This window comes from Theropithecus gelada, chromosome 6 (genome assembly GCF_003255815.1).
Source record: "Theropithecus gelada isolate Dixy chromosome 6, Tgel_1.0, whole genome shotgun sequence".
Classification (NCBI taxonomy): domain Eukaryota; kingdom Metazoa; phylum Chordata; class Mammalia; order Primates; family Cercopithecidae; genus Theropithecus; species Theropithecus gelada.
Window position 1 is genome coordinate 58000297 of NC_037673.1, and position 26117 is coordinate 58026413.

General features: G+C 35.0%; 1 protein-coding gene across 1 annotated transcript in view; it reads left to right on the top strand.

Moving 5' to 3' along the window:
- Positions 1–26117, top strand: part of NDUFAF2 (NADH:ubiquinone oxidoreductase complex assembly factor 2) — a 200727-nt gene that overhangs the window by 81707 nt on the left and 92903 nt on the right. The gene's annotated exons all lie outside the window — the stretch shown is intronic.

Consider the following 26117-nt stretch of genomic DNA (forward strand, 5'->3'; position numbering starts at 1 on the left):
TGGACTGTTAGATGAAGTGAAAGTTGTATCGTTCAAAAAAAGGAAGATTCATGTGCACACAAATTGTTAGGGAAGGCTTTGTAGAAAAAACAAAACTTGAACTTGGCTATAAAGGGTTGACGGTTTTTGTAGATAGAGAGGAGGGCAGTCACACATGTGTATAACTGGCTCAAAGTACAATGAGTGTAGAGTCTAGATGAAGGTGGAAACTCATACAAAGTTAGAGATTTTTGAAATAATTTGAGGTCAGACTTTAGAAGGTCATAAGGAGAAATCTCAGGGTTTGTGCTTTTTAAAAACTGTCCTAATGTTCTGGGAGAGGTTACAAGGTGCCATGTGGTAAAAGTGTCCTTGCAATGAAATAAATTTATAAAATGCATACTTTCCAACCCTTGGATGTATGCAATGAGTATTCAACTTATTAAAAGCTCCAAAAAAGCTTGCTATAAAGAAACCACTTTTTCCATTTATCTACACTTGGCGAAAGAACCCATCCCCTTTCCCCTACTCCCTTTTAAAAATCAAAACACGGTAAAAATCATATGAAACTTCAGTATTCTATAAAACATTTTTTGGGAAATGTTTCTATAAATAATGGGAAGCCTTTGAATAGTTCTGAAGGAGTTATGATACAATTACAGGGGTATTTTAGGGTATCATTCTGACAAGATGGATTTTAGTGCACATGATCATTTAAGAACAATTGTTATTGCAGTAATACAGGCACATGGTGCAAGTCTGAAGTGAAGGGTAGTAGTTGAGCTGCAAAAAATGCAGACTTGTGAGGGCCATTAGGAAAGACCTGACAGCATGACTTGGTGGTTGATTGAATATGGGTGATGGAAGGGACTGAATATAGGTGATGAGAGGAAGGGAGGGAGGGAGGGAGGGAAGGAATGGGGTGGGGGAGGGAGGGAGGGGGAGAGAGAGAGAGAGAAAGTCAGCGATGTTACAAACTATAACTTTAAGGCCTGGATCTTCCAGTTCTGTGGGAGTTTGTTAAACTGCAATCTATATTGTGCATAGATCATCAAAAATAGAATTATCTAAAAGACTTTTGAGAAGAACTAAGTGAAAGTATACAAAAGGCAACATAATGCCTATTCTGAAAAAGAGCGTAAGAGAATATGTCCTGCAAATAATTGTGCATTATTACCCTGGTATTAAAATTGATTGTGATTCAGAGACTTAGAAGAGACTTAGAAGAGCTGTGTTCTGACCAAACAAGGTTGATGGACCAGACCACTGGGACTGTAGCCAGCTCAAACTGTACTCATTGGTCACACCTATAAATATAGAACTTTTATTAATCCCATCCCCCAGAAAAAGAATTTTGGCACAGACCAGTTTACAATAAGAGACAACTGTATCTTGTTTATTTGGAGTATTATTAGGAGTGATAATCTAAAGTCATTGCTAATTTTTATAGTATTTTTCTCTCTTACCTTTTAAACCAAAATCGAGTTAGGGACCAACTGCTTGCTTAATGTTTGGTTAGAGCCACATACTAAAAGAAACTGATTGGTGTTGGGTAAAGAGGTAAATGCTAAGTAAATCTTTTCAAAATTATTTGTTATTATTATTAATCATCCGAAAGGGCTGAAAAAAAACAGTAACTCCATAACATTTGAGGTCATGTTTCCTAATTGATGCTCTCTTTGCAGCTATAACTTTTTTTTTCATTTCATTTTATATGCTTGCTGTCATTTGCCCATTTCTCTTCTTTGCATGAATGCTTTTTTGTTTATCTTCTATATTGTGTTTTTATTTATAGAAGACAAAGTACAATGTGATACTTCTTCATTATTACTTGCTAAATTCCTTGTTTAAATGGTAAGTCCCTATTTTAATATAGTTTTGGGGATAACTTTACTGAAATATTCAGTGCTTATATTTTCAGTTTTGAATTTATTCATATTGTGACAGTAATTGGTAGAAAACTGTTTCTCACAGCTGACAGGCCAAAAAAAAGCTTGAGGACAAAGCTACCACATGCCAGAGTGCTGAGGACCCATCAGATATTTAAGGAAGTGGCATTTGTACTCGCATTATTTAAGCTACTGTTGAAAAAAAGAGATAGGAAGATACTATATTTGTAGCAAGCATATTATGGAATTCATTTTCTAAAAAATCATGTTTCTGAAGAATAGAACATCTATCAGATGTTTTATAAATCACATATAACTAATAGATCATAGTTCTTCTCCAAAAGAACTGGAAACCATGAATGCTATGACGTCTATCTTTTTCAGAATCCCAAAATTTAAAGAAATATTTCTGCTTCCTAGAAAATAATAATTAAGCCCAAATTTCAAACTGAATCTCAATCAATAGTTGTACCATTTTCTACCACAGAAATACTATTCAGTAAATGGTATAAGTAATGATATAATGTATGCTTAACCTCTATTTTGCTGATTAACTTAGATCATTCTCAAACTGTGATTTAGGGGACCTCTGGTGTCTTTAAGAATCCCTCAGGTGGTGGGATAGCCAGTCATTAGTTTTAATGATTATGGCTGTATTTCTCTTCTTTCTGGCAATGATGAATAATTATGCTTAGTAAGAACCATACCATCTCATTGATTTCTCATCAAAGAAAACAAACATTGCCCTTAATTCTGATGAGGTATGCTGGACAAACAGGAATGGGTGGAACAGTCATCCCTACTTTATTTTATTTTTAATAGTTTATGAACTAAATTTTAAGGAGCCATTACTATAGATCAAGATACAATAACTCTTTAGAACTTTGAGGATATTCTATTAAATCATCTCAGATCCATTACAGAAATGAAGGCTTTTTAAGACCTTCTTAAGAAGTTGCTAAGTTATTGAACACTTGAACCTGAAGTTTACACAATCTGGCAAGTATTTTTTTTGTTCTTTTTCCTCATACATGGTCAAGATAGTGAGTTGAATAGTGTGCCCCCCAAAAATGTATGAGAGTGTGATCTTATTTGGAAATAGGGTATTTGCCTATACAGTTAAGATGGGGTCAGATTATGGTCGACTCTAAATCTAATGACTGGTATCTTTATAGGAAGAGGAGAGGACACGCACACACACACACAAGAAAGCTGAAAGCAGAGATTGGAGTAATGCAGCTACAAGCCAAGGAAGGCCAGGAGCCACTAGAAAAGTCAAAGAAAGATTCTTCCCTAGAGCCTTCAGAGGGCTCCCTATACTTTCATTTCAGACTTGAGCCTCCAGAACAGAGACAATGAATTTCTGTTGTTTTAAGTCGCCCAATTTGTGGTTCTTTGTCATGGCAACCCTAGGAAACCAAAATAGTCAGTATTCCTGAACATTCTCCCACAAACATATATTTTTTTGCCTATTTTTTTTTCAAATTTGTATCATTTACCAAGCTATGAAATCCTTGAGAGCAGAACTGTGTCACACTTGTTCTATACCTAATTCAGAACTCCACAAATATTTATTAGCATATAACTGTGGGATAGTCTTATTTTTTAAGATTCACAAATATATTATTCATGAGAACACATGTTAGTTTTTATTAAGTATGCATATTAGAGAGAGACTGGAGTATAAATAACTGTAAGGATATTTTGTATGGAAAAAAATTGTAAATAATTACCAGGCTTGGGTTTCTATAGTTAGAAAAAGTAGAATAACTGTTGGTATCATGTTTATGTCCCATTCATATGAAAAATAAAATCCAAAGTGGGTTTTAAGTAAATGAAATCCCTAAGGGACTGTCAACCTGGATTATCCAGAGAATATTCAGTTTGTCACAATTTTGCTCCAATATTATAGAGCACAGCTGAAAATAATTGCTTAACTATCAAAATTCTATCCAAGGCACAGATCATTTATAAAGATTAACATTTAGTAAAAAGACTTAAAAATGTAATATAAAGTAACATGGTATTTTATGAAGAGCTAGTATTGAGAAGTAACGTCTAAGAGGATATATACAAATTTAAATTTTTTAAACTTTGAAAGATTGGATTATAGCCTACATTTCTGAGATATGAAAATCAAGTAATATTCTTATCTCAATGTAAACATATTCTCCATTTACTAGTATAATTTTTATCTCTCTTTAATTAGAAGTAGTTTTATAAGTATTTGAATATTTTTGATTGAAGAGTTGAAATAGTACCAAGAGATGCTAATGACTATTTGAGGTGGTTATAGGTTGTTTTTTCACCTGTACCAATTTTTTTCGTGAATTTTAATATACAAAGATTCCCAATGTTGGTTTTAAATTCTTAGAGGCTAAGAGAGACTTAGTCTTAGAGAGATTGTAGGTAAGAAATATTAATTATTTAACTCATTACTGAGAATAGACCAATATTAGAATAAATGACTCAAGTTTAAAACTTGGCAGACTTAACTGTGTGACTCTTACAGTTACTGCAAGTAATAAATTATGAATTATAAGCAACATTTAGTTTATCCAACCAGGTGAATAAGCATCACTTGTAATGGTTAAATCTTTATGTGTCCATGGGCAGACATTCAAGTTATCTTCTACTAATAAAGAGAAAAGAGTCATTGTTCTTAGTTGGTAGGTGACATTTTTCCCCAGACATTTGTTCACCATGTGTCTTAGAGGAAAGTGAAGATTTTAAGGGCTACTTATAATTATTTTCTCTCTGCTTTCCAATGATGCTTTCACATGCCGTGAATCAATATAAAAATCCCCATCGCAGTCATGGGCAAACCAGGTGTGCTTCTTGAAGCCTGACAATTTTCCTGACATACCATGTGAGTGAATCATATGGGTAACATTTTTTATAATAAACTCCAATTTGAAATCCAGATATGACCACATAGATTTGTCACTAATATGCTAGAGTCTTTTTTAGAATGTATTTGTACTTTTGGACTTAGAACTATTATTTTAAATACCTAAATTAGCACAGTAACTTTGATAGCACTGTTTTAGCCATAGGAGATTATTTAACCTTCATTCAAAATTCATTGGTCCTTTATAAACAAATAATTCCATGATTATAATTTAAATTTTTTATAAACTCACATGCTCATTATTAGAGGGCCAGTTCCATAAATTATGGTACATTTACACAATGGATACAGCTGTAAAAAATAATGAAGATATGTTCTATGTATTTGTATGAAAAAAACTTCAACTATATTATTATGTAAAAAGGAAAAGTACAGAACAATTTGTAGAATAAACTGTATGTGGAAAAACAAAAGGGGGGAAATTGTATGTATGTATTTGTGTGTAATATATATAGAGAGATATACATTTATATTGACTTTGTATGAATAAAAATAATCTGAGAAAGGATAAACTGATAAAGAGGGGTTGCCAGTTGTGTGTGTGCATGGATGGGAACTTAGCCGATGGGACTGCATGAGGGAGTTTTTTCATTATATACCATTTTATGCTTTATTCTTGAACCATGTGAATATATTAGTCCAAATTTAGACAGATAGATAGATAATGTTCTGTTTTTAAAACTACGGTGGTGAATTCTGTTTCACGAAAAATCCAGTAAACAGAAACCAACTTTAAAAATGGTTACGTTCATTCAGACAATGGGATATTATTCAGTGCTAAAAAGAAATGAGCTATCAAACCATACAAAAACATGGGGAAACCTAAATGCATGTTACCAGAGGAAAGAAGCCAATCTGAAAAGGCTGTAATTCCACCTATATGACACTTCTGGAAACGGCCTAACTATGGAGATAGTAAAAAGATCAGTGGTTGGCCAGGTGCAATGGCTAATGCCTGTAATCTCGGCACTTTGGGAGGCCAAGGCAGGCGGATCACTTGAGGTGAGGAGTTCAAGACAAGCATGGCCAAGATGGTGAAACGCCGTCTCTACTAAAAATACAAAAATTAGCCGGGCATGGTGGCACATGCTGGTAATCCCAGGTACCCAGGATGGTGAGTCAGGAGAATCGCTTGAACTCGGGAGGCAGGGGTTGCAGTGAGCTGAGATCACGCCACTGCACGTCAGCCTGGGGGACAAGAGCGAAACTCTGTCTTGGGGAAAAAAAACAAGAATGATCAGTGGCTAGAGGGACAGAGGGATGAATAAGCAAGCCAAAAGTATTTTGAGTGCAGTGGAAGTACTCTGCATAATACTATAATGGTGAGTGCATATCATTATAAATTTATCCAAATCCATAGAATGTACATCCCCAAGAGTGAACCCTAATATTAATATAAACTAAGAAGTCATCATGATGTATAAACTCTTGAACTTTTTCCTCCTAACTGGAACTTTGTGCCCTTTGATCAATATCTTCCCAAACCCCTCACCCACAGCTTCTGGCACCCACCATTACCTCTGTTTCTATGATTTTGAGCTTTTTACACATCACATGTAAGTGAGATCTTGTGGCATTTGCCTTTCTGTGCCTGCTTATTTTACTTAACATAATGTCTTCAAGGTTCATCCAAGTTTTTGTAAATGACAGGATTGCCACTTTTTGAAAGGTGAATATATGTCTGTGTGTGTGTATGTGTGTATCTACATCTATATTACATTTTCTTTATCCAACATCCATTGATGGACACTTAGGTTGTATCCATATCTTGGCTATTGTGCTGCAATAAACATGAGAGTGCAGATATCTCTACAGTATACTGATTTCATGTCCTTTGGATATATAACCAGTAGTGGGACAACTGGATTATTTGGTACTCTTATTTTTAAGTTTTTGAGGAACCGCCACATTGTTTTCCATAAAGCCTATACTAATTTACATTACCACCAACAGTGTGCGAGAGTTCGCTTTTTCCCAAATCCTTGCCAATACTTGTTGTCTTTTGCCTTTTTGATACTAGTTGTTCTTTTTTTTTTTTTTTTTTTTGAGACAGAGTCTCGCTCTGTCACCCGGGCTGGACTGCAATGGCCGGATCTCAGCTCACTGCAAGCTCCGCCTCCCGGGTTTACGCCATCCTCCTGCCTCAGCCTCCCGAGTAGCTGGGACTACAGTCACCCGCCACCTCGCCCGGCTAGTTTTTTTGTATTTTTTAGTAGAGACAGGGTTTCACCGTGTTAGCCAGGATGGTCTCGATCTCCTGACCTCGTGATCCGCCCATCTCAGCCTCCCAAAGTGCTGGGATTACAGGCGTGAGCCACCGCGCCCGGCCTGATACTAGTTGTTCTAACAGGTGTAAGGTGATATCTCATTGTGGTTTTAATTTGCGTTTCCGTGATTATTAGTGATTTTGAATATGTTTCATATACCTGTTGGCCATTTGTAAGTTTCCTTTTAAGAAATGTATTTAGGTCCTTTCCTTATTTTTTTAATCAGGTTTTTTTTTACTGTTGAATAAGTTCTTTATATATTTTGGATATTAATCTCTTATGAGATGTGTCGGTTTTCAGATATTTTCTCCCATTCTCTAGGTTGTATCTTCCCTCTGTTTTTAGTTAGTTTGTTTGTTTTACTGTGCAGAAGCTTTTTAGTTCAATATAATTCCACTTGTCTATTTTTGCTTTTGTTTCCTGTGCTTTTGGTATCATATCTGAGACATCACTTCCAAAGCCAAGAAGCTTTTTCTCTTTGTTTGCCTCTATGATTTTTTACCATTTAGGTCTTACATTTAAGTCTTTATTTGGAGTTGACTTTTGTGTATGGTGTGTATTCTTTTTCATGTGTATATCCAGTTTTTCCAACACCAGTTTATTGAAGAGACTGTCCTTTCCCCATTGTGGATTTTTGGTGTCTTTGTGTAAAAGCAGTTGACTGTAAAAGTGGTTTTATTTTGGGTTTCTGTTTTCTGTTTCATTGCTCTTTGTGTCTGTTTTTATGCCAATACCATGCTGTTTTGACTACTATAGCTTTGTAGTAGATTTTCAAATCAGACAGTGTAATGCCTCTGGCATTGTTCTTTTTGCTCAAGATTGCCTTGGCTATTTGGGGTCTTTTGTGGTTCCATTCAAATTTTAAGATTGTTTTTTCTATCTCTGTAAAAACTATCACTGAAATTTTGAAAAGGGTTGCATTGAATCTAGATTTTTTATGTTGATTTTTGTTTTCTGCAGCTTTACTGAACTTGTTTATTAGTTCTAACAGTTTTTTGGTGGAGACTTTAGGATTTTTAAGATATAAGATCTTGTTATCTGTATACAGAGACAATTTAACATCTTCCTTTCTGATTTGAATGCCTTTTATTTGTTTTTCTTATCTACTTGTTCTTTCTAGGACTTCCAGTATTATATTGAATAGAAGTGGTGAGAGTGGGCATTTTTGTCTTGCTCTAGATCTTAGAGGAAAAGCTTTCAACTCTTCACCATTGTGCTGTAAACTGTGGGCTTGTCACATATGGTCTTTATTGTGTTGAGGTACATTTCTTCTATGTCTAATTTGTTGAGAGTTTTTATAGTGAAAGGATATCAAATTGTGTCAAATGCTTTTTCTGCATCTACTGAGATGATTATGTGGTTTTGGGCCATTATTCTGTTAATATGGAGTATCACGTTTATTGATTTGTGTATAATGAACTGTTCTTACATCCTTGGGATAAATCTCAACTTGATCATGTGAATGATCCTTTTAATATGATGCTGAATTTGGTTTATTAGTATTTTGTTGAAGAATTTTGCATGTGTATTCATCAGGGATTGGCCTGTGGTTTTGTTTTCTTATAGTATCCTTATCTGGTTTTTAGTATTAGGGTAATGCTGGCCTCATAAAATGAGTTCAGAAATTTTTTGGAAGAGTTTAAGAAGGATTGCTATTAGTTCTTTAATTGTTTGGTAGAATTCAGCAGTAAAGCCATCAGGTCCTGAGCTTTTCTTTGATGGGAGACTTTTTTATTACTGATTTACTCTCCTGACTCATTACTGGTCTGTTCATATTTTGTATTCTTCCATGATTTAGTCTTGGTAGGTTGTGTCTCTTATAATTAACCATAGTCTTAATATCCATTTTGCTATATATTATCTATCATAAAATCTCTTCTGAAGGGCTTAGATAGTGATAACACATCTGAGAAAGAGGGAAAGTTAAGAATTTGCATAGGTTTTGTGAGGGAACCAGAATTAAAATTCAAGATAACCTTGGGACTAAGCAGTTTTAAAGACCAAAGTAAAGTAGGTATCCCTTCATTATGCCTGGCAAATAACTCATGCATACTTATGCTATTCTTTGTGGAGACAAGCTGGGCTACATAATGATATTCTCTACTGTTTTGCATTGTAATTGCACCCCAGATAAGTGAGGGCCTCCCCATGCTTGGAAAGTTAATAGTGTTGCCCAAAATCATATTTGTTCCCCCACCAACCTACATTTATTTCTCTTTTGATCTTTCTACCAGCTTTTCTGAAAGTTTCTTTGATCCTAAAATCACTAGAGCTTTCTAGGTGGAAGAAGTATGGCTGCTCTACAGAGTGCTAGGGCTAATCTGAATATCAAGAGCATCAGGACTTCCTCTTGCTCACCCCTCCCCTTCAGCAGCACAATGGCTAGGTCTTAAACATAATCTTGACATTGTGTGGTCAAAACCTGACTTATGATGATCCTTCTACTCTCTCATCCAAAGAGTATTAATACAAACTAATAGTACAAAGCTAATGCATATAATGCTTACTAAGTTCCAGATACTATTCTTGGAACTTTACATATAGCAACTAATTTTATCCTATGATCATATTTTATTATCCCTACTTTTTATATAGGGAAACTGAGGCACAGGGAAGTTAAGTAACACTAAAAAATACAAGTTTCAGAGCCAGATCTCGCTCTAGAATCTGCACCTAACCAATTGCCTTTGCAGAGAAAAATAAAAAAAGAAAAAAAAAACATCTAAGTTGATTTGTTTGTCAGCATTTGTCTGTCAGCTTAGCTAGTGTCAAAGCATTTCCAGGAAATATTAGCCATTTCTAGAGACTTGAGAGGTATTTGAGTTAGGAGCTGACCTCAGCAATTTCTGAACCAGCCATGGCTGTTCCCACTAGGTGCACATTGCTCTTGGATCTCAGTGTTGTAACATCCATTTTCTTCTCTTCTTTCTGATCTTTCATGTTATTTAAACTGTGATGAGACTCTTGTCTTTATCTGGTAGGATTATAACCTGCCACAGAGCCCAACAGTAAAAAACAGAATCAACCCAGCTATTTCCAGAATCATTTTCATTCCAGTAAGGTTTCTTACTGAGATATTAGGGTCAGGAAAAGTAAAAAGAGTAAACTGGAGTATTTTGGTGATGCCGTATGTGCCTAGAGTTAAAGTGGCATTTATGTAAGGGTATATCCTGTCATTACAGTGAAAGGAAAGCATTTCTAGCCATTTATCAATGATTTTATAGTCCTTACTTCATGGCAGATGGAATAAAAGAACAAAGAAAGTTTACTTCCAAAGCAATTTAATAAACATGAAGTGAAAAAATCAAGATAGACTTGTTTCTTTTCGCATTTCTCCCTCACAAGTGCCTTATTGACAAATGAATTCGTTTCTTTTTCATATCACAAATTTAAGTGTGTCCCTGAATAACACCCAGCATCTAATACTTTTTTTAAGTTCTAATATGTACTGGAACTGAGTTTGAAAATTCATTCCCTTGGCTGTTTCTTCCCTTTACAATTTGGAGAGTTTGGAAATTACCTTTGGATGGCTTTCACTGAGGAGATATGTTTGCTTGTTTATCTATTTTAAATCAAGAAAAAACAGATAAATATTCATATTATTTCTCGTTAACTAACTCAGTTGGCAGATTATTTTTGTATCCTGGGGTTAGTGCCTACTCAGATTAAACTTTCTTTGTTTGTTTTTTTTTTTTTTTTGAGACAGAGTCTCACTCTGTCACCCAGGCTGGAGTGCAGTGGCGCAATCTCGGCTCACTGCAAGCTCTGCCTCCCGGGTGCACGCCATTCTCCCGCCTCAGCCTCCCGAGTAGCTGGGACTACAGGTGCCCACCACCACACCTGACTAATTGTGTTTTTGTATTTTTAGCAGAGACGGGGTTTCACCGTGTTAGCCAAGATGGTCTCAATCTCCTGACCTCATGATCCGCCTGTCTCGGCCTCCCAAAGAGATTAAACTTTTTAAAAAGGAGATTGAGTTTAAAATGAGGCCACTCTTTAATCAGGTAGGATGCCTGGAACTATTTCAAAGGCATGTATGGTTTTTGTTTTTATAGGAAGTGAAGAATGAGACATTAGAGTTATGAAATTAAGATTCTTCATGAATAAGTAAATTTGCCTAAGGATAGGGATAATGGAAGTGTGTAATGATTTGCATTGAGAGGTTAGTGTTGTCAAAAGCTATCTCCCAGGAAGCTCTCTTCAAGCTATTATACCTGGGCCAATAAACTTGTTTCCCAGTCTCAGCAAAGTTGATCTTAATCCTAACATCCAAATAAGAGTTATTCCTGTAACCATTGTGGTTTTTTTCTTGAAGACATTTGAGTGAAGAACCGCCACTCCTCTCTATGACTTAGATGTTACTCATCTTGTTGCTAGAAGGCAACCAGGCAGTGGAAAATATCATCTTTGAGATCATACAAACATCATGGTTCTGACCACAATGGATTAAGATGGGTGATTGGAGAGGGGAGTTGTGGTAGAACCACATTCACAATGGGATGCACTTTTTCAGGCTGCGTGGTTATGTCTTGTTTTTGACACAAACGTGCAAGGTAAACATGCATCCTTATCATCTGTTGGGGCCAAGGTGTATTTTAAAAATCAGTATATAATAATGTCCAAAATTCAGTATATTACATTAGAGTTTTGTTTTCTTTATATATATATAGAATTTTAGTTTGGCAATTTTAAGGATCAATTATATCCTTGTGAATTATAGCTGCTAATTATATACTATTTGAATCAATATATTGATGTAACCTTTTATTAAAAATGTTATAAATAAGTACCAAGAGTATATAGTAAATTTTTTATAAACCCAGCCTTACTTGGTACAAAGAGTTTTCTTTATTAAATATATTTTTAAATCACAGGTAAAAGTTGTTTTTAGTCCACATAATTTAGGACCTCAAAAAGGACCAAAAAAAGCTATATAAGGAATAACACATGGATTTTTACCCTCCTAAAGTTGAAGAATTATCATAACAGGGTTACAATATCTGTAGTTTGTGAATTTTTATTTAGTTGTGGTAAAATACACATAACATAAAGTTTACTATCTTAATCATTTCTTAGGCTGTAGTTCAGTGGTATTAAATATATTCACATTATTTTGCAACGAATCTCCAGAACTCTTTTTATCTTGCAAAGCTAAAACTCTGTATCTGTTAAACAACAAGTCTTCATTCTTCTTCTCCCCCACCATTCTGCTTTTTGTCTTTATGAATTGAACTACTTTAAGTACCTCATATAAGTAGAAACATACAGTATTTGACTTTTTTGTGTCTGGCTCATTTCACTTAGCATAATGTCCTCAGGTTCATCCATGTTATAGCATGTATCAGAATTTCTTTCCTTTTTTAAGGCTGAATAATATATCATTGTATGTGTATATTTATATATATACACATACACAATGAAAATTATATATACACAAAATATGCAATTTAAATTTTATATACACAATTATATATATACATATATATATATACACACACACACATACACACACACACAATCTGATATATATAGTTTGATGAGAGTCACTTGGGTTGTTTCCATCTTTTGGGCATTGTGAATAATGCTGCAATGCACATGGACATACAAATATCTTTTTGAGACTCTGCTTTCAATTCTTTTGGTTATATACCCAGAAGTGGAATTGCTGGATAATGTGGTAATACTATTTATATTTTTGGGTTTTTTTGAGAAACTGCCTTACTGTATGCCTTACTATATCATTTTACATTCCCACCAACAGTGCACAAGGGTTCCAGTTTCTTTACAACCTTACCAACACTTGTTATTTTGTTATTCTGGGGTTTTTGTAGGAAGGATAGTAACCATCTTACTGGTTGTGAGGTGGAGTAGTGTATTTTAAATTCAACTTAACCTAGACAAAATTATAATGGAAATGATGATGAAATGTACAATCTCATTTACAGATTATGTTCAAAGTCTAAATTTGAATACTGTACTAACTGACCCTTTTCTACTCTATTGTCGTGCAAATGATACTCTTCAAGTAAGGATTATGGCAGCCTGAGAAATCAGGAAAGCATGGCTGGAAACTGGCCAAAACAAAATCCAACAAGATCTCTTTGAAGGTAGTGTTTAAAAAAAAAAAAAAATCATAAAATTTATGTACTTTGAACCTTGTACAGAATACAACTGTGCTCAGGCTAGAACTACTGACTTGGTATAGTATGTAAGGTGAGGGATTTAGCAAGCTCAGTTTTCCTTTCATTACCAATTTATTTCCTTAATTTTCTACATGTAAAAGATTGGAAAAGGGCTGATAGACAGTGGTTAGCAGTAACACTAATTGACAATAAGAAATATCTGCATTATTGCAATGTGGAAGAATCATTTAAAAGTCAAAAAGTCACATTAGGACACTATTTTAACATAGTGGACTATGTTTTGTTTATAATTAGCATGTGATCCAAAGAGAAAGTGAGTACACAAAGGGTGTTTAGTTCACTACGGCAGGAAAAAAAGAACTCTAAAGTATTTTAAATTCTTTTCATTAAAATGATCAGACTGAGAATATTTGCTTTTCAAAGGAATTGGCTTCATTTATCTAAAAAATGCTATCATATGGATTAGCTGATTTTCCAGTGACACAGAAAAGATGACATATGGTACAGAGTAGCATATATTCAAGTGTCCAAAAATATTCTCATAATCTTTCCCATGTAAAATCCAATTGTTCTCTTAATTTTAATTTTCTAAAATGATCCTTCTAATCTCTATTAGCCTCCTCTTTTGCCCACCTAACTGCTATTTGACAGATATCTCTTACAGAAAGTTTCCCATTTCTCTTTACTTCACAATTCTGGGTTCCTTATTTTTCCTGTGTGGTATCACAGCACACAGCATTTTCTCTCTTACACTTATCTCTCTCTATTGCAGTCAATCTGTGTTCCTAACCATCTGACCCCTGAGACCACCAGTGTGTCCCAGATCACTAATAGCCAAAGAGACAAAGTTGTTACCATGCTGAGAATTGTATATAGCATACATCTTGGTATGCCTCCAGGAATGTGAGGCCATTAGGTTGTCAGATATGAGTCACAGTGGGAAAAATATTAGGATCATTGAACTAGAGTATGAGCAACTTGAGCCTTCTTTCTTTTTCTCCCATATATAGCAGTGTTTGACCTAGGCATTAGTATAAACATTAAGGTGAAGAGTTTGGATTTTTGCTGTATTAAAAAAATATGCATTGTAGAATTGTGTTTTGTATAGGGATAGTGTTAGAATTGTGGTACAATAAAACTATTACAAGATCATTCTCTTCCTTCTTCCAGAAAGGACATAAGATTGAAGACTCAAAGATAGAGGCATAAAATTGCAGTGAAAGGAGGAATGAAAAGTCAGGGTGGGGAAAAAGTAGAACCAGATATGAGGCACTAATATAAATTCTGATTACCTATGCATTTTCTAAGAGTGGACTCAGATGCAATTCTGACATTTGTAGCAACCAACTCAAAAAGGAGACACCTTTATGTCAGAACTTCACAATGGCTGTGAGGTCAATCAAACAACTATTTAGAAGACTATAACTATTTTTTATTTTCCAAAAATAAAGTAGCCTTATTTTGCTTTCATTCGAAAAACAATATGTTACTTATTTAAAAAAAAAATCAAGCAATAAAGTACAAAATCTTATATAATTACCCCACTAGGGCACTTGTGGTCATACCCCTAAGCTTCTTGGTAGTTAGTCCAGAAAAGGAAACAGTTGGTCGCACAACTCATACTGCTCAATTTATATTCCAAACAGTGTAAGAGCTTGTTAATTTTCCTACACTCTTAATAACACTGGGTCCGTGTTGTTAATCTTTCCTGGTCCTATAAGAGAAAAATTATGTTTGTTATTTTCTCTTTTTTTCTTTTGAGACGGAGTCTTGCTCTGTCGCCCAGACTGGAGTGCAGTGGCGATCTCGGCTCACTGCAAGCTCCGCCTCCCGGGTTCTCGCCATTCTCCTGACTCAGCCTCCCAAGTAGGTGGAACTACAGGCGCCCGCCACCACGCCCGGCTAATTTTTTGTATTTTTAGTAGAGACTGGGTTTCACCGTGTTAGCCAGGATGGTCTTGATCTCCTCACCTCGTTATCCGCCCGCCTTGGCCTCCCAAAGTGTTGGGATTACAGGCGTGAGCCGCCGCGCCCAGCCTATTGGTTATTTTTTATTATCCTTAATACTAATGTCTGATGTGACTTTTTTTATGGTTTTTATAAGTGACACTAATGTAATGAACAAGTATTCTTGATAACATACTTTGATTAATTTGATAAGTTGTTTTCTGGAGTATTTCTTATAATAACACTGAATTATGGGTAATGGTCTTTCACCAGGTTTTTAATTCAATAAAACCAGTTTTTCTGGGGGCGAATATGATAGTGTCTGTTATTCAACCTTTTTGTTGATTTGGCTTTATTCAGGAACATATTTGTGGTAGAGACCACTAGCTTCCTACCAAAATCTACTCTTTCCTTCTTCGTGGATACACAAACTACCTTTAGCAGCTCCATTTGAAATTAAGTGTGGCTATGTGACTAAGTTTTCTCTAGTGCATTGTAAATGAAAGAAATGTGAGTCACTTCATTGGCCTGGGCCATAAAAATCTCCATTATGTGTTCCTGGGTGCTCTTTTTTCTTTCTGACTAAATGAAATGGCAGTGTTCAGGGAAACCTTAGAAGTCATGTGTTGAAAATGACTGAATAGCCATCAGCCTGGATCCTTGAGTGACTGCGTGGAAAGAGCTGCATGGCCTACCTGAACATTCACCCAGCACTGTTACATAAGAAAGAAATACACTTCTAATTATTTAAACTACTTAGTTTTTTAGAGTCTATTTGTTACTGCAGCTTAGCCAATCCCAATTAATACAGTATTTTAGAAAATATAACTGAACAGAAATTGAGTTAGATTCAAATGATCCATATCATCAGGATATGCACCATCTCCATAACATGACTCTGAATTGGTTTCATTCATAGATAGATTTTCTCCACATAGTAGAATAGATGGCCCAGCAATCCCAGGTCTTACATGGTCTTTATAGCTTATGATCATAGAAGCTGACAAAGTATCTTTTCCTAGAAGCACCATCAAAAGTTCTAGGAAAACTCTTAATTGGCCTAGCAGGGGTCATGTACCCATCCCTGAAATAGTTTCTGTGGCTAAAAGGATAGAATACCATGGGTCAAACTTGGTTAACATTCCTACCTCTAAGTAGAAGGGTGATAGTTCCACACAACCCCATGGACAAAGTAGGATCATATGGAATGGAGTAGCTCCCTAAAGAAACAATAAAGAATAGACATCAGAATACAATATGGTTAGGTTTTTAAAATTAATATAGACACGAAATGAGAGGGACCTGGCTGAAGGTCTTGGTGTAGATATAAAATAAAGGGAAATATTGAAATAAAATATATTTTGTTGAAAGTTTGCATTGTCAGGGAGGGAAATAGCAGGAAAAAACAACTGAACTTTAAAAAATAATTTAAAAATTTTTAAATTGTGGTAAAAAATAAAACATATGAGGTGGTAGGATTGCTTGAAGCCAGGAATTCAAGACCAGCCTGGGCATCACTACAAAAAATTTAAAACTTAGCTGGGCAAGGTGGCATGTGCCTGTAGTCCTAGCTACTCCAGAGGCTGAGGTGGGAGGATTTCTACAGCCCAGGAGCTCAAGGCTGCAGTGAGTCATGATCACACCACTGTACTCATTCCTGGGTGACAGAGTGAGACTATGTCTCTAGAAAAAACAAAAATAAAATAAAAATATAACATCTTAACTAGTTTGAAGGGTACAGTTTAATATTGTTAAATATATTCACATTGTAAAGCAACTGTAGTTTTTGAATTAGGAAATAAGTAAAGTAATAGACCTATCAAAACATTTGAGAGATTTGAAAGGAAATGCAGTTCAGGCCTGGGAGAGGTGGATGTCATAAACACTGATCAAGCAGGCCAGACCATAGGTTTCCAAGTCCCAGGGAGCCAGTAGAATACTCCTGGGCAGGTGATTTGCGAGACAGGAATAGCTAACAGTGAGGAAAATGGTCTACACCTGGGCAGTTGACGTCACCATTAAACCAAATCTCAGTAGCATTCACGATTTCTAGAACTGAGATACAGGGCAAAATCCAAGGAACAAAACCCCCTTGCTACTTAATTGGTACCAGCAACAAAAGTGACTTCATACTGACAAATTGACTTGGGATATCTTACATGTTCCTCTGCTTCAATGCAAAATTCCCACAGGTAGGAACTTATAGGCCTTACTCATAAAGATCAGACAATTTCAGGGACTAGATGCTAAGCTCAGTATTACAGGACGATACAGAACTGTGTAGCAGAAGTATAAAGACATTCAAGTAGAGAGCATTGCTTTAAACAAAAGTTTATGACTGGAGCTCATTGAGTGGTTAGAGTTATAGATGTAATCTTGTTAGTTTCTATTGTTGAGATAAAGTTAAAATAATGAGAGCTGTTCTCTCTTGTGTCATTAGTATAACTTTAAGGGGTCACTGCAAAAATAGGAGCAGACCTTATTGTTATCAACAAATATTTGAGTGTTTCATTATATGTAGTGTAAGATTCAAATTTCACAAGACAAGGAGATGTATATTAACTCTTAAGAGGATGAAAATATGTATGGTATTGCTTTGTTTTAGCATTCTATTCCTTTATTTACCATGTATGCCACTACAGAAGACTTCATACTTTTATATGTTTTAATAATATGGCAAGTTTCCCAACTTACAAATCAGTTGAATCCTGTAAGTTCCATGTATGTAGCTTGTTTAAATTCAACACATTTTAAAATAGAAACTGCATTGTAAATTGTAGTTCAGTTTTCAGAATAATTCACAAATTGCTTTTAATTCACAATTCATCTTCATTGCTTCATCTTAGCAAACATTGATTAGCAGTGAAATCAAGAGGTAAAGTAACTACAGGTTTTTGAAAGGTGATATGAAAGATAAAAAAGGAGATGTACGTATACATGAGAAAAATGCTTTTTCAGGTGGGTGTGAATCAGCTGAAATAAAAAAGACAGAATAAAAAGACAGCCCAAATTATGCATTATCTTTCTAAAGGTAAGAAAGCAGGTACTGATTTCAGATTATTCCAATACCTTTGCCAGCCAATAAGTGGTGCTATTGTCACAGAATAGTTAAGTTGTTCTCCAGCACAAAGCAAAGGGAGGATGTGGAAAGTATATGTGAAGTGGTTGTAAATGAGTGGTGAAAAGGAGGCAGAAATAAAAAAGGGAGGCAGTGTGAACCTGACTATATGTGGACACTGTTTTTGTAGTATAAGAGGTGATTATGCTAGTACATTTTCTTAAATTTCCATGTAAAAATTAAAAGTAATTCAAGACACACCTTTCCTCATCCATTCAGTTTTCTTTAAGCTTTAGTCTCCTCAATTATAAAAGTGAAGATAGTTGTGAGAATTAAACAAGAAAATAAAAATAAAGTGTCTAATAATACCATATACATAATTGTTGCTCAATAAATGTAATTCTGCTCATGTAAATGAGTCAGATAACATTAAGCCAAATTAACATAATATTATTGGTACATTGCTAAATTAGCCTAAATTACATGATCTTCAGAACCTGGAAGCTTATAGGAAAGTAGCAAGAAATAGGGAAAAAATGTTAAGCTTTGTCATTTGCTACTAAGAATAAAGAATTGTTCAACTCCAATTATTTTATTCTTTTGTAGGTAAATATCTGGGCATGGGCTACCAGTACATCCTTGAGTAGAGAGGCAGGCTCCACTTTTATATGCACTCTATTTTTGGAGACCCCTATCTTAAAGTAATGCCATGTTGCAAATCTTACTCTTAGTGACTGTAGTGTTTATCTTTTTGCGCATCATTGAGAAATAATGAATAAGTAGGTAAAAATAGTAAGATTTTTGCAGCCTTCACAAGCAAAATGGAATCAGCTTTTCTTTTTCATGCTCCTACAGCCTGCCTTTTGGTGCAATCACAGCTTATTAGCATATCTTTCTACCAGCAAACTAAAATAGAGAACAAAGGTAAAATTCATGTCATCCAATTTTGTTAGTTATTAGCCAGGGTAAAGTTTGTCATACGAAGAGTTTAAACTGATGACTAAAATCATATGATGCTATGGCCTGGCATGGTGGCTCACACCTGTAATCTCAGCACTTTGGGAGGCAGAAGCGGGCAGATCACCTGACGTTGACAGTTCAAAACCAGCCTGGCCAACATAGTGAAACCCTGTCTCTACTAAAATTACAAAATTTAGCTGGGCATGGTGACGTGTGCCTGTAATCCCCAGCTATTTGGGAGACTGAGGCATAAGAATCGCTTGAACCCAGGAGGCCAAGATTGCAGTGAGCTGAGATCACGCCATTGCACTCCAGCCTGGGCAACAGAATGAGACTCCGTGTCAAAAAAAAAAGATATACACACACACACACACACATATATATGTATATCTATATACATATGTATATATACATGTACATATATATGTATATGTATACATGTGGGTGTGGGTATATATATGGTGCTATATAAAATTTTTTCTTGCTGAAATTTTCTATCCTGTCTTTCCTTTTACTGCTGGTAATTGGCCTCAGACTACCTAAATATTCTCCTTTAAAGCAGCCTGCAGTTTTGGGAACTCAAAAGTATTAAAAATGCCTCTCCAGTGAAGGCCTGCTTCCTTGATGACAAGTGAATTGGAGAGTTGTTTTTCCCTCTTGCTATTCAGACTTTGTCTTTTCCTAAGCACTTCTTATTCCAAGGTGAGAAAATGACTTCTCACTGAACTCATCCTTTCTGAACACTGGAAGCAAGCCTTAAATCAAGTTCCAGCTTTAAATCATAGATTCACAGCTGAAGTAGGCTTTACATGTTCTTGGAGAACAGGACTGTAGGGAAAATCCTACATTATCTTACTACCAGTTACTCAGTAGTTTGTGAAAGATTGCTTGACTAACTAAATGAAGAATAGTATAGGGAAAGAAGTAAATGTATGGTGGTCTTTCTGCCCATTGGCAAGATCTTGATTTTGTTTAGTAAATGAATATATATATATTCATAGATGGACTGGGGAAGCTCAGAAGTACAATACTTGGTCTGAATGGATGATTTGCACAGGACTTTTTAGAATCCTAGGAGTGTGAGGAGGTAACTACATGTAAGGGGAGGGGAGAAAAGGTGGGTGGTTCTTTGGACCCCTCCCTCAACCAGAGAGGCTCTGCTTGAACAATTTTGTAAATTGAACCTCTAAAGAAGATATTTTTAAAGACAAAAGTTTGAAAATTATTGGCACCCCAGCCTTTTAACAACTAAACCTAATTTTTGAACTTGGGGATCTGGTTCACAAATACTAGTGTAGTTCCTGTTAACTTGATAACTATCACATTTCATGAGATGATTATATGGTCTCCTTCTATATCAGAATATGTTTCTATTTATTAATGATCAGTGGTGCCTGGTGGCTAAATTAAATAGATTAATGAAGGGTATTAGTAATTTCATGGATTAATAAATATAATTTTTTAAAATTGAGAACTGATGTACCACAAAATGCACTGTATTTATTTTTATCGAATTATTCATATTTAAAACTGCTACATATTCTGTGAATCAGTAACAGTAGATAACAGTACGGTCTTTGACTCTTTTATGGTCTGTGATTAATGACCAAGTACTTGATTTCTATGAAACCATTTGGGTCTAGAAATCAATCATATAATCAACAGCATCTGCTACATTTCAAATCTGAAAATAAAGTTTGGGCTTGGCCCAAGCTTTACACATACTATAATTTTATAAATCTCTAAATTCTAGTAATATTTGCATTAATTTTTAATTATTTCCTTCCATTTCTCTTTTTACCTGTATACTGAAAGCCCCAGGTGTTCAAATTAGATTTTCAAAGTGAAAATTAAATACTTGATTATATTATTTTATGCCACACTATGAATATTTACTAATTTTGAAAGAAAATATTCTTTTTATATATTTTTTTATATTAAGGGTGTACTAGATTGGAATTTGTTTGCTTGAGTCACTATAAAATAAGATTTCCAATCACATTCATAAATGTCCTCTTATTGTAAAACAGGTTTGTTAAAACTTGAAATTCTTGTATAATGTCTTAAAGCCTATTTAATTTAGCTAAAAAGAGTTTCATACCCACCTTTTTTCCTTCCTTTTTGTGTGTATTTAAGTAAGACATGTTAACTTATGTTATAATTTAGATATATTCATAGCAGAATCACCTAATATTCATTTTTCTGATATTTTATTAAATGTTCACATTTTCAGTTATGAATATACTTCATACATTGGAGACAATTTAGCTTTATAAAAAATATAGAATGTATTAAGTGAATGAAGTACTTTCAAAAGTTGATTCCTACACATCAATCAAAACCTGAAATGGCTGCTTCTTTCAGCTCTTCATAGTGAGCACATTATTACATGTACTAAATAGTCATGCATTCATCATTTATATTTTTTGTTTGAATGGTTACCTTCTTTTGGAGAGTAGATCAGGTGTAATTGTAACTGTGCTTTTTCAGCAGATCAAAAATTCCTTTCAGTTTGGAAAATAAATGATTTTTCAACATAATATTCAAGTGTTATTTCTTTGTTTTTAAAAACAGTTTTTGATGTATGATTTCCACAGTAAATGGAAAGGAAGTAAATAAAGTAAAGGCATTTCTAAGACTTACATGTTTGATTTGGGAATATAATCAGAAAACCTACTTAACTTTTAATTATAAATCTTCTTAGATTAATGCAATAGACTATTCAGTGTATTTTTGTTGACTGAATTACAGATGTTTTTAGAACTTTAAATTTTTGTTTGAAAATAATGCTCTCATGGAACTTTCAAAAATTAACAATCAATAAGAGTTTATTGTCCTTGTGCAAAGCACAAACACACATTTACAATAGGTTAATCTTTTTTAAAAATTATGATATTCTTATGTATTTTCAGATTGAAATGTTATTTGTGACTTTAAAAAAATTCATTAATGAAGTCCAGTTTAAACAGAATATTGGTGTGCTATAAACTTGCCACAAGACATTTTCACTAATATAGGAAATAGGTTACTTGGAATTGTTCTACCGTCTTTCTGGGTGTAGTTTAAGACCTTTTATCTTTCCAGATCTGAAGGGCTAAATCATATTATGTAAAGCATTTCAGAATAACCAAGCATTTTGATGTAATGTTGGATTTTCTGTGATAGAACAATTTGAGATTCCTTATAGGACACTTGTAAATATGAGGAAGCTAATAAGATTTTAGGTAATCCATTGAACTAGTTGGCAGTCTTAAAAATTCTGAAAGCTTATCTGTAAGACTTCTATAATTGCTTTAAAAATATTATCTGTGGAGATAGTCTTCCATGTTCACATAAGTATATGTAGGACATGTCAGATTATAGAATCATCACATTTTTAAGCTGGAATGCCTCCTTTAATTACTGTGAGGTATAATAGCTTATGATAATCATGAATAAGATGTTAGTTTTTAATTGGGTATCTGTAATAATACTATATGCAAGCTTTATAAATGCTAATTGTAAAATCTTAAACAGAAAGAGCTTATGCTTGGAGTCATAGAAATGCTTAGGTTCAAATGCTAGCTATACTACTTTAATCAGCTGTGAACATTTGGATAAGTTAACTACCCTATGCCTTTTGCTTTTTTCTCATCCATAGAACATTGTTTTAAAGATAAAAGATAAAACATGAAAGGAACCTAAACACTGCTTGGTGAACAGCAAGCTCTTAATAAATAGATGCTGCATCTGAGTAACTTTAGTCAAATTGCGCTTTAAGTCATATGTAAAAATGGCTTTCAGCATAAGAATTCCTATTTTAATGCTCTTAATTTATGTTCATTTTATTTGCAATGGTTCAGAATAACAAAGTTTGAAAGCCCACAAACCTAATATATGTAGTGTGGTGCTTGGCTTTCAGTAGTTCTCACTTTCATACATTATGCATTGATACTTCTAAACCTCCTTTTGTATGCAGAATTCAGTCTCTTATACATCACTGCTAGTCAGCAAACTGATTTAGAGTTATCACCTGGTTGTACTGTTTGCTGCCACTGCTATAAAAGGACAGACATCAGTCAGACTATAAGGATCTTATTCTGGTTGTCCTACCTATTTGATCACCATTCCTCCAACCCAGGGGCTCCTGTCAGGCATCAAAAGCCTGAAGCTTGCTTATATACAAGGGAACAACTATCTCAGAAGTGTGTCACCTCACTCAGCCGAACCTCTCTTTCAACCCTGAAGTCACCTCCAAATTCCACTCATCTCTCCTCATGCTACCCCATCAATGTAAAATATCAGGCTAGAAGTAGACAACTGGTTGAAAACTATCACCAAGGATTACATATGCTTGTGGGTTACAGCTCTATAGCCCTCTACCTTTGATCTGGTACTAGTGGAAGAAAATTCCTCCTCCAATGTCTTATTTTATGAGCTCTGAAACTCTGATATGTAAAGATTAAAGGCTGCCCAAATATCTCTTCTGGCCTGTGTGAATGGATTAGGAAAAAGGAATAGTGACCCAGGAAAGGAGAGCTGCCTTTGGTGGTGAAAGACACCTTCAAGAGTCATACTTACCTACAGGGTCACTGAAACTCTAGGAGGACAGTGTTTGTAAGGAGTAATATTAGAAATCTTATTTCTAACCATCCTTTAAATAGTATCTTGTGCAGCTTTCAAATGTGTAAGAACACTATATGCAGAAGAAAGGGAACCCTAAATAAAAACAATCCCTTTCCATTAGTAATTTTTACCAGAATTAGTGATGATAGTTAGAAAATGATGATTTTCCAATTCTGGTACTTGTTCCACATTAGCTATTCGTCATCATGGTAAGCAAGAGCCCTTTTATCTCTCCAATTTTTATTTATTCATCTATTTATATTGTTTAGTGCTGTGGCTTTATAAATTCCTGGATTTTTTTTTTTTTCCCAGTGGTATATATAGTGCTCAGACATTTTGGTTTCAGAATTCCTTTAGACTCCTCATAATTATTGAGAGAACTTTGTTTATGGAATATGTATTGATATTTTTTATAATAAAACTAAAGGGTCAGAACCATAGCTGTATCTCAGCCCCTTGGGCCCAAGATGCTAGTGTGCCTCAAAGCAGTAGACCACGGGTTAGTGAGAGAATTGCATTCACTCATGCCTTTGAGAGTGAACCTATACCTCAGATCCGAGGTGCTACAGTAGTTTTGAAAGACCTTGAGCTGAGGAACCCAACTCTCCAGATACTCTGAGCATCTGTGCCCTGGATCCCAGTGCTGCCTTTTCCGCCTGTGAGCCATGTTAGATCTGACACTGAGAGAGATCCCCTAAGCTAAGACTCACCACTGTGAGGATAACAAGAATGAGAGGATTCCTAAAGCCTGTGCCCTAATAACCTACACTGCTGCAGTCAGTAGCACAAACTCCTGAAGCCTAGACCATGGAGGCACCTGAAGTTATTACCAACATCGGTCACTGCTGAAGATGCTGCATGGCATCACATCACTGTGGTGACATAGAATCAGAGCCACCATATTCTACTTATCTGGTGGCATCCTTGGTCCCATCTACATGTGAAAGTCTTCACCTACAGAAACCACTCTGTAAAGTTTGGAAAAGGTGACTGTACCAGCAGATGTGTAGATATCAACACAGATACACAAGAAACATGGAAAAGCAAGGAAATATGACACCATTACAGAAACAAAATAATTCTTCAGTAACTGACCCCAAAGAAATTGAAGTTTACTAATTATCTAAAAGAAATTCAAAATAATGAACCTGAGGAAAGTCATTAAGAAACAAGACAGTGCAAATAGGCAATTCAGTGAAGACAGAAAACAGTTTATGATCTGAATGAGAAATTCAATATAGATAGATATCATAAAAATGAACAAAACAGAAATCTTGGAGCTGAAGAATGCAACCATTGAAATTAAAGATACAATTGTGGGCTCCAACAGCAGGCTAGATCAATCAAGCAGGAGAAAGATATCTGTGAATCTGAAGATAGGTCTGTTGGAATGACTCAGAGAAAAAAAGAAAAAAGAATGAAAAAGAGTGAAGACTGCCTATAAGACTTATGAGACACCATTAAGAAAAAAAAAATGCACAATGGGAGAAATGCACTTAGAGGAGAAGAGACAGAGAAGGGGACAAAAAGCTTATTTAATGAAGTAATCGCAGAAAACTTGTCAAGTCTTGGGAGAGATACGGATATCCAGATCCATGAAGCTCGGAGCTCCCCAAATAGATTGAACCCAAAGAGATCCTCTTTGAAGCACATTATAATCAAACTATCAAAAGTCAAAAACAGAATCGTAAAAGAAGCAAGAAAAAAGCCTCAAGTCACATATTAAGGAATCTCCATTAGACTGTCAGCAGATTTCTCAGCAGAAACCTTGCAGGCCAAGAGAGACTGGAAAGATATATTCAAAGATATATCCAAAGAAATAAACTGACAGTTAAGAATACTATACCCAACAAAGCTGTTCTTCAGAAATGAAAGAGAAACAGTCTTTTACAGAGAAGCAAAAGCCAAGGGAATTCATTACTGCTAGTCCTTCCTTACGGGCACACTTAAGGGAATTCTTCAGGCAGAAACAAAAGGATGATAATTACTATCATGAAAACATGTGAAAGTATAAAAACCACTGATAGAAGCAAATATTAAATCCAGAATACTTTAGTACTGTAAAGGTAGTGTGTAAATCATACTAATCTCTAGTATAAAGGTTAAAAGTCAAAACCAGGTTAGGCATGGTGGCTCATGCCTGAAATCTCAGCAGTTTGGGAGGCTAAATGGGAGGATTGCTTGAGTCCAGGAGTTTGGGATCAGCCTGGACAACATGGTAAGATCATGTATCTTCAAAAAGATTAAAAAAAAAAAAAAAAAAAACAAAAAAAAACTTAGCTGGATAATCCCAGCTACTCTGGAGGCTGAGGCAGGAGGATCACTTGAGCCAGGTAGGTTGAGTCTGCAGTGAGCCAT